Here is a 9,789-nt window from a genome sequence, read left to right as displayed (position 1 = left end):
CAGATGGCGTGCCAGAAATGACATGGGAAAGCATGACACGACAGAAACAACATATGGTGGCATAGCGTTACAGAAATGTCATGAGATGGGGTGACCTGGCATGTTCTAGCCCCTCTGTGACATGGCATGACAGAAACAAAAAGGGGTCAGATGGTGTGACAGAAATGACATGCGATGGCATGTCGTGCCAGAAACAAAAAGGGGTCAGATGGCGGGCAGAAAGACATGGGATGGCATACCAGAAACGGCATGGGATGGCATGGCATGACAGAAACGACACGGGGTCAGATGGCATGCCAGAAAGGACATGGGGTTGGGTGGCATGCCAGAAAGGACATGGGATGGCATGGTGTGACAGAAATGACATGGGGTGGCATGGCATGATAGAAAACACATGAGATGGGGTGACCTGGACTGTTCTAGGCTCCCTGTGACATGGCATGACAGAAATGACATGGGGTCAAACAGCATGACAGAAATGACATGGGGGCATGGTGAGGCAGAAACGACATGGGATGGGGTGACCTGGCCTGTTCTAGGCTCCCTGTGACATGGGGTGACAGAAACCATGGGGTGGCGTGATGTGACAGAAAAGACATGGGGGCATGGCGAGGCAGAAATGACATGGGAAGGCATGACATGACAGAAACAACATGGGAAGGCATGGCGTGACAGAAACAACATGGGATGGCATGACATGACAGAAACGACATGGGGTTGGATGGCATGCCAGAAAGGATATGGGATGGTATGGCATGACAGAAACGACACGATGTGGCACAGTGTGGCAGAAACGACATGGGGTGGCATGGCATGATAGAAGTGACATGGGGTGGCATGGCATGATAGAAAACACATGAGATGGGGTGACCTGGACTGTTCTAGGCTCCCTGTGACATGTTGTGACAGAAATGATGTGGTGTCTAATGGCATGGCAGAAATGACATGGGGGCATGGTGAGGCAGAAACGACATGGGATGGGGTGACCTGGCCTATTCTAGGCTCCCTGTGACATGGGGTGACAGAAACGTCATGGGGTGGGATGGCATGACGGAAATGACATGGGATGGCATGGCATGACCTGGCCTGCTCTGGGCTCACTATAGCACGCCCTGTTCTAAGCTCCCTGTGACATCCCCTGCTCTAGGCTCCCTGTGGGAAGACCTGTACCAGAAACGTAATGAGATGGGATGGAGTGACCTGGCCTGTTCTAGGATCCCTGTGACTTGGCGTGACAGAAACAACATGGCATGGCATGGTGTGACAGAAATGACAAGGGGTGGTGTGACCTGGCCTTGTTCTAGGCTCCCTGTGGCATGGTGTGCCAGAAACGACATGGGATAGGATAGGTGGGATACCCTGTTCTAAGCTCCCTCCCGGCTCTGACATGCCCTGTTCCCGGCTCTCTCCCGGCTCTGACATCCCCTGTTCTCAGCTCCCTCCAGGCTCTGACACGTCCTGTTCTCGGCTCCCTTGCGGCTCTGACACCCCTTCTTCTTGGCTCTCTCCCGGCTTTGACACCTCTTGTTCTGGGCTCCCTCCCAGTTCTGACACCCCTGTTCTCAGCTCCCTCCCAGGTCTGACACCCCCTGTTCTCGGCTCCCTCCCGGCTCTGAAATCCCCTGTTCTCAGCTCCGGTCCCAGCTCTGACATCCCGTTCGGGGCCCCTTCCTGGCTCTGACATCCCGTTCTGGGCTCTCTCCTGGTTCTGACGTCCCCTGTTCTCAGCTCCCTCCCTCATCTGACATACCCTGTTCTAAGCTCCCTGTGACACCCCCTGTTCTCGGCTCCCTCCCAGGTCTGACATCCCCTGTTCTCGGCTCCCTCCCAGGTCTGACACCCCCTGTTCTCGGCTCCCTCCCAGGTCTGACATCCCCTGTTCTCGGCTCCCTCCCAGGTCTGACACCCCCTGTTCTCAGCTCCCTCCCGGCTCTGACATCCCCTGTTCTCAGCTCCGTCACAGCTCTGACACCCCCTGTTCTCGGCTCCCTCCCGGCTCTGACACCCCCTGTTCTCAGCTCCGTCCCAGCTCTGACATCCCGTTCTGGGCTCTCTCCTGGTTCTGACGTCCCCTGTTCTCAGCTCCCTCCCTCATCTGACACCCCCTGTTCTCAGCTCCCTCCCAGGTCTGACACCCCCTGTTCTCGGCTCCCTCCCAGGTCTGACACCCCCTGTTCTCGGCTCCATCCCAGCTCTGACACCCCCTGTTCTCGGCTCCCTCCAGGCTCTGACACCCCCTGTTCTCGGCTCCCTCCAGGCTCTGACACCCCCTGTTCTCGGCTCCCTCCCAGGTCTGACACCCCCTGTTCTCGGCTCCCTCCCGGCTCTGACACCCCCTGTTCTCGGCTCCCTCCCAGCTCTGACACCCCCTGTTCCCGGCCCCCTCCCGGCTCGGGCACCTCCCGTGTTGTGGCTCCTCGGCCCCGGCCCCGCGCTCCCCGTGCTCAGGTCGCCCCCTCCTCGGGGGCTCGGGCCGGCCGGGCCCGGGAGCCGAGGCCGCTGCCCCGGCGCGGCTGGGCCGGCCCGTCCCCGCTTCCTCCCGGCGGCTCCTCCTCCTCCTCCTCCTCCTCCTCCTCCCCCTGGGCCCGGCTCCCTCCCCGCCCCCTCCCCGCCGCCTCCCGCCCACACTCACTTTCATGCTGGGCGCTCGGGGCGGGGTCGCCGCGCCGGCGGGGGAGGGCTGGCCGGGCCGGGCAGGGCCGGGCCGGGGCTGGGGCGGGGCCCGGGGGCTGGTCGCGCTCCCGCTTCCCCCGCTCCGCTCCTCCCTCACCCCCGCCAGGCCCCCGCGCAGAGAGGCGGAAACGACGTCTGGCGCCGGAAGCGGAAGCCCCCCGCGGCCGCGCAGCCGCGCCGGCCCCCCGGGCCCGGCCTCGACCCGTGCGTGACCCCGGTCTCCCAGCAACCCCGCGTTCCCGAGTCCTCCCTGCGCCCAGGGGCGGGGCCTCCCGGCCCCCCCCCCCCCGCCCTCGGACCCGGAAGAGTCGTCCCGTTCTGTTACCTGCCCTAGCGACCCTAGTGATGCCGAATGACGCCAAGGGCACCAGCCCGTGCCTCCAAAGAACTTAAAGGTGTGAGGAGCTGAAGGTGGACGGCCGGCCGGCCAGAAGGATGGATAGATGATAGGTAGATAGATGGGGGTGATAGACGAATAGATGATCGGTAGATGATAGATAAGTAAATGACAGATAGGCAGATGAGTAGAGAGATGGATAGGCAGATAGATGGTGGATGACAGACAGATGATGGATGATGGATAGATGATAGGTAGATGATACACAAGTAAATGATAGGCAGATGAGTTGATAGAGAGATGGATAGGCAGATACATGATAGATGACAGATAGATGATGGTAGATAAGTGAATGAATAGATAGATAAGTGAATGAATGGGCACATGGGTAGAAAGACCGATAGATAATTGATAGATGAATGAGGATAGATAGAGGTGGATAGATGGATAGGCAGAATAATAGATTGCTAGATTGATTAGATAAATGGAAATAGTAGAGATAGATGGTTAGATAGATATTGGCTCATTTGATCCTTGTAAGAACCCTGTTAAAATACTGATATCACAATCTTAGATGATAAAACTGAGGATGTGAGAGAATAAGCTCTAGAACTAGAAAAAAGCAAAATACAATTCCTGACCTCAAGAAAGTTACAAATTTGCTGCTACTAATTTTTTCCTTCTTTTGTTTGAAACTTTCCTCTGAAATACTCAAAGCAGGGATATGTGGCATTTAGATTGTTGTTTTGTGCTTATTATGTACTTCCAGCTATGAATGGTTTTTACATTTTTAAACTATATATATATAGGCATATGTGTATAAATTAAACTTATCTAAAAATGTAAAGCCATTCTTAGCTTGGTGGTAGCACAGAAACAAACAGGCCTTGCTGTTCTCTGCTTTGAAGGAAAAGAAATAGCAGGTGAAAAGTGAATTGGGTTCTGTAGAAACTGAAAGGGAATCCAAGAAGATTAATCAGATGCCCTAAATAATTCAAGATAAAAAAGACATAGCAAGGAGTTGGTTTGCATTCTATCCAACCAGCGAGGTAGAGGTTTTGTCCTCTTCTGAAAAGAGGGAACAGCTGGACTTGGCTTTTTAAGATCTGGTTTCCCGTGACCTTGGTATTCATCCTTGGGGAGCTCTCTGTAGCCTTCACCTCTCCTGGCTCATCCTTAGACTCCTTTCTTGCATCTTCATTCAGGTGGCGCTCAGCAGTGGTGGGAGTCTGTCCTAGCCCTTTTCCTCTAGATTTCACTTGGTGAGCTCATCAGCTTCCATGGATTCAATGACTCTTTCGATGCTGATGATTTTCAGATCTCCTGCTTCAGTCCTGCACCTTTCTCCTGACCTCAGGTCCACATTTCCAGCCTCCTATTAAAACATCTCGAGTTGGATGTCACCTATAAATCTCAGACAAGTCCAAAATTCAACTCATTGTCTTTTCCCCATCCCCCCACTTCCAAAGTTTTTTATTCTATTGCGGGCATCATCAACCCCACTTACCCAGGCATACAACCTGGGGGAGGTCTTCAATTCCTTATTCTAATCTGCTATTCCTTTCCTTTACATTGTCCTTCTTTCCTTGAACACTGTCACCACCAGGGTACAGGCCTTCATCAGATCATCCTTGAGCTATTGCAATTGCTTATTAGTTGTTCTCTTTGCTTCAATTTTCTTCCCCAACACTAATCCATCTTCTCCATTCAGAAGTTGAATTATTATTATTTTTTTTTGAAAGGCAATGGGGTTAAGTAGCTTTCCCAAAGCCACACAGCTAGGCAATTATTAAGTGTCTGAGACCAGATTTGAACTCAGATCCTCCTGACTCCAGGGCCAGTGCTATATCCACTGCACAACCTAGCCACCCCCTGAATTAATCTTAGAGCATAGATCTTACTATGTCAGCTACCCCTCTCCCTCTTATTCAATAAACTTCAGTGCCACCAAAGGCGAAACAATAGGTTTTAAAAATCTTTATAGGGGCGGCTAGGTGGCGTAGTGGATAAAGCACTGGCCCTGGAGTCAGGAGTACCTGGGTTCAAATCTGGTCTCAGACACTTAATAATTACCTAGCTGTGTGGCCTTGGGCAAGCCACTTAACCCCATTTGCCTTGCAAAAAAACCTAAAAAGAAATCTTGATAACCTGACCCCTTCTTAGTTTATTCAGTCTTCTTACATACTATGTCCCTCTACACACTATTATCCAGTGACATTGTCTTCATTTCTATTCCTCATCAGGACATTCCCATTCTCCCAATTCCAAGCATTGTCACTGGTTGTCCCTCATGCTTAGAACGTTATCTCTCCCCTGCTTCCTGGCCTTCCCTCTCTTCATTTAAGTCTCAGCTGAAGTCTCAGTCTTTACTAAAACTGTAAGGAGCCTTTCCCATTCCTTTTTAATCTCACTGCCTTCCATCTGAGACTATCCCTCTGTAGTCATGTATTTTTATCTTATTAGAATGTGAGCTCCCTGAGAATAGAAACCGTTTGTTTTTGTATCTCCAAATTTTAAAATGCCTGTTATATATTTGTTGATTGAATGATGGAATGCCAAAGATCTCTTCCAGCTCTTAATCCATTTTCTTAACCTTGGGTCCACAGATACATTTCAGGGGTATCTTAATTTGTTGTTTTTTCTTTTTTATTATATAAATATTTTATTTGTTTTCTAATTGCATCCAATGGTAGTTCCTACAAATTATTTTTTTTGCAAGGTTTTGAATTTGACAATTTCCCCCTCCTCCAACAGAAGGCAATTTGGTATATGTTTTAATCACAACCATAAGCCTGGGTTGAAATTGAACTTGTGGGAGAAGAATCAGATCCAAAAGGAAGAAAGAAAATATTAGAGATAGCAAAATTACATATTACATAAAACAGCATTTAAAAATTGAAGGTAATAATCTTTGGGCTTTGTTTAAACTCCACAATTCTTTCTTTGGATACAGATGGTATTCTCTATCGCAGATACCCTAAAATTGTCCCTGATTGTTTCACTGATGGAATGAGCAAGTCCATTAAGATTGATCACCACCCCTATGTTGCTGTTGGGGTGTACAGTGTTTTTCTAGTTCTGTTCATCTCACTCAGCATCAGTTCATACAAATTCTTCCATGCTTCCCTGAATTCCCATCCCTCCTGATTTCTAATAGAGCAATAGTGTACCACCACATACAGCTTATTAAGCCATTCCCCAATTGATGGACATTCCCTCAATTTCCAATTCTTTGCCACCACAAATAGGGCTGCTTTGAGATCAACTTTCCATCCATTCAGTTTTCTCTAGTAAAGTTTGCATGTCTTGAAGGCAGAAATCCTGTCCTAGTGACTTAGTCTTTGATTTGAGAAAAATTTCAATAGAATAGTCAGATTTTACTTTCCCCTTAGGGCTGTCCAGAGAGCAGGGTTCAGCATAATAAAGTGTTTTGAAGTGTAGAAATAGGACTTCAATTTGTTTGAATGCCAGTCCTAAATTACCAATTGCCAGATGGACATTGGGCCTGGGATAGAGGCATGATGCAGCAGAGATGGGGGACTTCATCTATCCAGACATTCTCTAGAGCTAACAAAAGCAGAGCAGCTATTCACTTTTGATTTCTTTAGAAATAATCTCATTCGTCAAAAAAGTGGGCAAGCCTAAAAGGGAAAATTCTACTCTGAACATGTTTCTTACTAACAAGAGGAACAAATTGGAAATGATGGGAACCTTGGAAGGAAGTTACCTCTTCATAATTAAGTTTTTAATAGACAAAAGGAGAACTGAGAATAGACTAGATTCAGGGAAAGCAATTTTCAATTGGTTCAGAAGAAAGATAGGATACCATGGAATAAAATGGTTCATGGGAAATTGGCTCAGGAGGGATGGGCAAAGCTCCAGAATGAAATACTGATGACATAAAAGAAAGCAATTTCAGTGAGGAGGAACAGTGGGATTTATCTGAAGAGACCAATATATTTGCATGGAGAAATCACTGATTTAGAGTTTTACAGGAAGAAGTCAGATGCAAAAGCAGTGATGGAAGATGAAGATGAAGCTAAGAGCATACAGGATTGTGAAAACATGATGCCATGGATGCTAGAACTCAAAATGAGCTGAAACTAGGGAGAAAGGAAAAGTGATAGCATTTGTAGAACAATTTAAGTTTTGACAAGCACTTTATAAGTATTATCTCATTTAATCAATATAACAGTCTTAGAAGTTAGTTGCTTTTGTCATCTCCATTTTTATAGGTGAAAAACCAAGGCAGAAAAAGGTTAAGTGATTCATCTAGGGTCACACATCTTGGGAGTGCCTTAGGCTGGATCTGAACTCAGATCTTCTGGACTACAGGTATGGTATTCTTTCCATGTGTCACCAAGCTGTCTAAAGGAACTTTTATAAAATATTCTGGGAGAAAAAATATGATACTTTTGCTTGCACTAATGGGGCAATAATAACTGGCAACAAAGAAAAGACAGAGCTCATTATATTTCTTCTGGTTTCTTTGTAAAGAAAAATGACCTTTACATTGAAAATGACAGACCAAAAATGACATAATAGAGAAAAGAGATCATAAGGAAACTTTTACTTCATTGATGAATTCATCCATCTGGCCTAATTGAAATACAACCTTGGGTCCTAAAAGAACCATAAGATTCTAGTTCTAAACCACTGACCATGATATTTGAAAGATGAAAACTGAGAGAAGACCCACAAAATTGAAGAAGGGCAACTATTGTCCCATTTTTCAAATGGAGCTCAGAGAACAGAATATACAAATTATAAATTTTGAGTTTGACTTGGATTATTGAAAAGATTCTAGAAAAGATCATGCTAAAAATCTCAGAAGGTGATTTTGAAAAAGAAACCTATTTTCGTCAATAACAGAATATACCTAAGTTCAGTTCCTCTTTTGACAGATAAACTGGTGGATGAGGAGAATACTATGGATATAGTTTATCTGAATTTTGTCCAAGTTGTTGGGTTTTTGTTTCTGTTTTTACAAAGTTGTTTTATCTCATATGCTATACATATGGAGAAGATGGATTATATGTTAATAGAATCAAATGGATTCAGAATTGGTTGTATGATCAGGCCCAAAGAATCACTGTTCATGATTCAATGTCAACATGACAGAAGGTCTTCAGTGAGGTGCTCAAGGGAATCTACTTGACCCTGTACTATTTAACATTTATATTACTGATTTGGGAAAAAACCCCATAGCTTTGCAGATAACACAGAGCTTATTGGGATAGTTGGCTTTGTTGTTTGTCTTTCATTCCTGAAGAAGTCTAATGTTATCAGGAAGGTGATATCATGACTTGCAAGTAAATTGGATTTAAGTGAGGAAGGGTTATGCAAAGCCTCAAGCCTCATGCTCTCTCCAGAGCTATCTGGCTCAAGATAGAGATCAGGATGACTAGAGGTGGCCCCTAATGCAGTGAGAAACTTTGGCTTTTTTCAGCTAAGATCTAAGATACTAGATGACAAAAACAGGATCCAACAAGATTTTGATACATTGGTACTCGGACTGAATCTAATAGAATGAAATTCAGCAGGGATAAAGACATTTGGCTAAAAGAGTCAACTCCACAGTTATAATATAGGGAAATCATGGATGGTTAGTTATACCCAAGAGTGATCTTGTGATTTAATGGTACACATGTTTGCTATGAATCAACAATGTGATGAGTCATTTTAGACTCATCACAAAAAGCTTAGACAGATGAGAAGTAATTGCCAGGAATTGGGAGGTGAGTATCTGAATGAACTTTGCCCTTTTAAGATTTCTTGTGGAGTATTGTGTACAGTTCTGGACATTATAATTTAAGAAGGATATTGAAAAACTGGAGAATGTCTAAAATAGCCCTTCATCCTGATGGTGGGTCCATTACATATAATGATCAGTTGAAGAAACTGAAACAAGTTTAGTCTGAAGAAGAGAAGATTCAGGGGGTAGGGAACATAATAACTGTTTTTAAATATTTGAAGGATCATCATATGGAAGAAGGATTAGCCTTTATTATATCTGACCCCAGTGAGTAGAATTAAAAAAGCATGTTTAGACTCAAGGTCAGAAAAAAACTTGATAACATTAAAACTGTTCTAAAATGGTGATAGCTTGCCTCATGAGGTGACATTTGAAGGCCTTAGGTAGAAGCTGGATAAGCATTTATCAGGGATATTAAAAGGGGATTGGATGATCACTGAAGTTCTTTCTCAACTCTTAAACTCTCTGATTTTATCATTCTCTGATACCTATTTAATCTTTGACAAGTCACTTAATTCAGTAAATATTTATTAAATTGCAAGACATGATCTTGGTGTGGGTACATAGATACAAAAAATTTACATTCCCTATTTGAAAATCTTCTCCTAAGGGTAAAACAGTTGAGAATCCTACATGTAAACAAATGAGTGTAATAAAAGTAGAGTATAATGGGATGCTTTGTTAACTTTTCTAGACTTTGACTTTATAAACTATAACATAGTGATTGGATAATTTGACTCCTAATATTTTTTACAACTCTAAGCCCCATCACTTTATGTCCTCTTTCTCTTAGCATAATCAGGAGGGCGGGACAATTGATCTTAAGGGCAGGAAGGTAGTATACTCTGAGATTTCCTATAGGCAGTATATAAACTTAAAGTATATTATGAGCCTTTGAGCTGGTATTTAATCTACTTTGACAGTATTACTGTGCAATTGAGTGTTTCATAAGAATAGAGAGTAAGAAAGTCATGTGAAACTTATTTGAGAAAAACAGGTACAGACCTGAGGGGTTCTGGCACCA

General features: G+C 45.0%; 1 protein-coding gene across 2 annotated transcripts in view; it reads left to right on the top strand.

Annotated features, from left to right (window-relative positions):
* The first annotated feature begins 2,971 nt into the window (after positions 1-2,971).
* The window catches only part of SYT13 (synaptotagmin 13), a 128,478-nt gene continuing 121,660 nt past the window's right edge, over positions 2,972-9,789 (top strand). The window contains exons 1-2 of one of the 2 annotated variants that reach the window (XM_074230523.1): positions 2,972-3,068; positions 7,246-7,345. The gene's annotated coding sequence lies outside the window, so the exon portion shown is untranslated. Of the gene's footprint in view, positions 3,124-7,245; positions 7,346-9,789 lie in introns of both variants that reach the window. The other variant, XM_074230522.1, reaches the window with a different exon arrangement.

This window comes from Macrotis lagotis, chromosome 3 (genome assembly GCF_037893015.1).
Source record: "Macrotis lagotis isolate mMagLag1 chromosome 3, bilby.v1.9.chrom.fasta, whole genome shotgun sequence".
NCBI lineage: Eukaryota > Metazoa > Chordata > Mammalia > Peramelemorphia > Peramelidae > Macrotis > Macrotis lagotis.
This window is presented reverse-complemented; position numbering and strand designations above follow the sequence as displayed.